This window comes from Herpailurus yagouaroundi, unplaced genomic scaffold (assembly GCF_014898765.1).
Source record: "Herpailurus yagouaroundi ecotype Mexico unplaced genomic scaffold, PumYag 67383, whole genome shotgun sequence".
NCBI lineage: Eukaryota > Metazoa > Chordata > Mammalia > Carnivora > Felidae > Herpailurus > Herpailurus yagouaroundi.
The window spans coordinates 1,952,500-1,957,549 of NW_024420199.1; the positions used below are offsets into that span (position 1 = coordinate 1,952,500).

Below are 5,050 nucleotides of genomic sequence, written 5' to 3' on the forward strand. Positions count from 1 at the left end.
CAGACAGGCCCAAAAGGTTGTAATGATGCAGCGGACATTTTTTTTTTTTTTTATCCTAAATCAAGAATTCTCATTCTCAATCCTGAGAGTAAAACAAAGAGAACATAGGTTAAAAATTAGCATATTCGTCTAGGATTACTAATAATGAAATCTTACTTTAGATGAATTTCATATTTATTTAAATTTTATTTTATATATGTGCTGTCATTTTAAACTGATAAGAACAATTTGCATTCCCACCAACAGTGCAAGAGGGTTAGGGTTAGGGTTAGCCAAATTATGGAAAGAGCCTAAATGTCCATCAACTGATGAATGGATACAGAAATTGTGGTGTATATACACAATGGAATACTATGTGGCAATGAGAAAAAATGAAATATGGCCTTTTGTAGCAACGTGGATGGAACTGGAGAGTGTGATGCTAAGTAAAATAAGCCATACAGAGAAAGACAGATACCATATGGTTTCACTCTTATGTGGATCCTGAGAAACTTAACAGGAACCCATGGGGGAGGGGAAGGAAAAAAAAAAAGAGTTAGAGTGGGAGAGAGCCAAAGTATAAGAGACTGTTGAGAACTGAGAACAAACTAAGGGTTGATGGGGGGTGGGAGGGAGGAGAGGGTGGGTGATGGGTATTGAGGAGGGCACCTTTTGGGATGAGCACTGGGTGTTGTATGGAAACCAATTTGACAATAAATTTCATATATAAATAAAAAAAAAATAAACTGATAAGAACAGATACTACACTTGATCTTAGCCAAAAGGCCGAGAAGCGATGCGCTGTCATTTTAAAAATGTGATTTTTCAGTGCAAGTTAGTGGTTAAAATTATGTATTTTAAGAAGATGTCCATCATTTGCAACAATATTAAGTTTAAAAATTATGCCATCAATTACATTCTTTCTCTATGAGAACCATGGCAATGGTAAGCATTGCTCTTTGGCCATGAGAGTGCAGTTAACACATCCAACGAATTGGTGATAATTTATCTAAATTTCCAGCAAAGTACCTTATTGGTAACTGCCTGTTGAAATCTGGTTTAATAAATACAGTACTCAAGTATTTTCCCCTCCCAAGAGCTGTAGTTAATTAGGATAAATAATTTGCAAGCCATTTTTCTTCATAGTTCTTTCTTCATATGAATCCGACTCGTGAAAATACCTCATTCATTTCAAATTACCTGGACTACTCTCCTCTACAACTGTCATTCTTTTACACCATTGTACTCTAAATATCATTCAATAATCTAGGAAAAGATGAATAAAACCAGACAAAATTCTTGCCCTCTTTCTTGCCCTCTCTCTGTCTTTATATATATATATATATATATACACACACACACATACATATATAAATATACACATACATACACATATACATAAACAAATGAGGTTTTATGGGGAGGGTTTTTTTTTAGAATTTTTAATAATTAATAAGAATAAAGATATGTAAAAATGATAAATTAGAATTCCTGGACAAAATGGTCAATTTTCTAGAAAAAAAATAACATAAAAACATAAGTTAAAGGTTTTCCAGAATAAAAAACATAAAACAAACCAATGAGTATAAAAACAGGTTGGGAAAAGAAAAGTTTAAAGGAATTGCCTGAAAGATAACTCAGGTCCAAATGTTTTTATAGCTAAATTTTCTTAAACCTTTAAGAAACTGGAAATTCCTGCACTTTCCAAATTTATATTACCAGAAAATAAACTCTTCAAGGACACAAAGTTCATTTTCACAACCAGCATAGCAGCATAACTCTGATGTATAACTTTGGCAAAGATAACCCTTAATACAAACACACTACAGTCTAATCTTATTTATGAATATATGTGTGTGTGTGCATGTTTGTGTTTGTATACACATATATGCATGCTAAACAATGAAATAATACAGGTGAGTATTATCTAATTGTGGAGCTGTAGCAGGACATTCTAAGCATGAATTCTAAAGAAAATCTATATAAGAAAAATTAAATACTTGATAGATTTGATTACATACAACTTAAAAACAAATTAAATTAATATCATTAAAAGCAAAAAATGGCAAACTGAGAAAATAATTGAAAAATAAATAGCAGGAAAAGAGTTAATATTTTCAACATATGAATATAACTTGCATACCAATTAGAAAACATGAGGCATTTCAGGAGAAAACTGAACAAGGGACAGTTTTTATAAATTTGTAAAAATTATAGAAAATTTATAAATATTTTCAATTAACCTATGGAAAAATAGTTAACCTCCAAATAAATCAAAATTCAAATTAAATGACGAGATAGTTTTTTTTTTAATTTTTTTTTCAACGTTTATTTATTTTTGGGACAGAGAGAGACAGAGCGTGAACAGGGGAGGGGCAGAGAGAGAGAGGGAGACACAGAATCGGAAACAGGCTCCAGGCTCTGAGCCATCAGCCCAGAGCCCGACGCGGGGCTCGAACCCATGGACCGCGAGATCATGACCTGGCTGAAGTCGGACACTCAACCAACTGTGTCACCCAGGCGCCCCATGATGAGATAGTTTTTTCTAGCAAACAAGGAAAAATATTTTTTTTCAACGTTTATTTATTTTTGGGACAGAGAGAGACAGAGCATGAACGGGGGAGGGGCAGAGAGAGAGGGAGACACAGAATCGGAAACAGGCTCCAGGCTCTGAGCCATCAGCCCAGAGCCGACACGGGACTCGAACTCATGGAGTGCGAGATCGTGACCTGGCTGAAGTCGGACACTTAACCGACTGAGCCACCCAGGCGCCCCAACAAGGAAAAATATTTTTAATATAAAGGTATTTCTGGCAAGAATATTCTAAAAATTGGCACTCATGTACACTGGCAACGAAGTGTAAATCAGTACAGATTATCTTGAGGGAAATTTAGCAATATGTATGAAAAATCTTAAATAGCTTTACTCCTTAGTAAATCCACAGATTGATAATTATTTTAAACAAATAATCAGACATGTAGAAAAACATACTCTAGAGGATGTTTACTACAACATTATTCTAATATTAAATATTTGAACTCACTTAAGTATTTAAAAATTGGGAATTATTTAAATAAGCTTTGATGCATAGAAATGATAGGATATTGATGCTATTAAAAAGCATATTTTAAAATAATATTCAATGACATGGTAAATGTACATAATTTAATTTTAAGTAAAAAAAACAGAATATAAAACAGAATTTGAATGATTTTATGATATTTATATACACATCAATATATAGAAAATACTAAATATATACAATTATTAAACAATTTTATTATTTTTTATTTTAGAGAGAGTATTGAGCAGGGGAGAGGGGCATAAGGGCAGAGAGAGAGAGAGAATCTGAAGTAGGCTCCACCCTCAGCATGGAGCCTGACATGGGGCTGGATTCCAAGACGCTGGGATCATAACCTGAACCAAAATCAAGAGTTGGGCGCTCAACCTACTGAGCCACCCACGTGCCCATATATACAATTTTTTAACAGTGTTTATGTCTGTGGTGGGATTTTGAGTAGTGTTTATCTTTGTTATTTTTTTCTTTCAGAAAAAAATTTCTTTTAGAAAAAAATTTGGGGGCAGTTTGTAATTGCACCAAAAAATGCATTAAGATATCTACGAATAGGGGCGCCTGGGTGGCACAGTCGGTTAAGCATCCGACTTCAGCCAGGTCACGATCTCACGGTCCGTGAGTTCGAGCCCCGCGTCAGGCTCTGGGCTGATGGCTCGGAGCCTGGAGCCTGTTTCCGATTCTGTGTCTCCCTCTCTCTCTGCCCCTCCCCCGTTCATGCTCTGTCTCTGTCTGTCCCATAAATAAAAAAAAACGTTGAAAAAAAATTAAAAAAAAAAGATATCTACGAATAAACCTAACCAAAGAGGTAAAAGATCTATATTCTCAAAAATAGAAAACTTATGAAAGAAATTAAAGAGTACACAAAGAAATGGAAAAACATCCCATGCTCATGAATTGGAAGAACAAACATTGGTAAATGTTTATATTACCTAAAGCAATCTACACATTTATTGCAATGCCTCTCAAAATAACACCAGAAATTTTTTTTTTGTAGAGCTAGAACATACAATCTTAGAATCTTCAATGGATATTTGCTACTTTTGTTATTTTAAAAATAATGATTCAGAATGTTTATATTGAATTCCTGAAATTAACTACTCCATGGAAATCTCATTAACAAACATAATATTAATCCATTCAGAGCCTACATAAAACCAGTGAGGTACTCAAAATTCATAACTCAGTAGGAATAAAGAGAATAATACTTTAGAAATCTCAAAGCCTTGAAAGCAACAAAGGGTCAGCTCAAATAAATATTCTTTATAGTATATTGGTGAAAACCAAGTACAGGTAAGAAATAGATAAATTGTAGAAGTATGAACATAATTATATAAATCAACATTAAGGAATTAATGCAATTTTTTAGATCCCTGTTTGAGAGATCACATTTTACTATTTCCTCCATCTTTTGTTTTTTCTTTAGCTTTTTTTTTTTTTACGATGCATTATATTTTTTCCTCAGATCCACTTTTCTGTGAGAATTGATTTGATCACTTAGCATTGCATTATCAGGAGTAAGCCCACTAGACCATGCATGCAAGGTAATTTCATTATACCTGTGAAGTGTAATTGAAGAATTGCGTTTTCAATGTTAGAAGATCCTAGCTTGGTCAACTGAGATGTAATCCTATTTAATAGTGTCATTGATAGCATTCATTTAAAACTACAATGTCAAATTCTGGAGGGAAAGAGACCTTGAATGAAATTAGTTTCTAAAGGAACATGGAGGGTAACACGTGACTTTTTTCTCTCAGAATTGATGACAATCTTAAAATGTCAGATCTTCCTGCATTTAAATAGCATATTCATAAAAAATGAGCTATTTTTGTATATCATAAGAAACACACACACGCGCGCACACACACACACACACACACGCGCGCACACACACACACACACAGTCATAGAGCTTCCAGAGGACAAGTACGTACTTTATCTTTTCTTTATATTATCAGAAGAGAGCTGAAATATACCCTACAAAATGGCTTTTTTTAA

The 5,050-nt window shown here is 33.8% G+C and overlaps 1 pseudogene; it reads right to left on the reverse strand.

The window, feature by feature from the left end:
* Positions 1–651: 651 nt before the first annotated feature.
* On the reverse strand, positions 652–777 carry LOC121024960 (uncharacterized; annotated as a pseudogene).
* Positions 778–5,050: the final 4,273 nt, after the last annotated feature.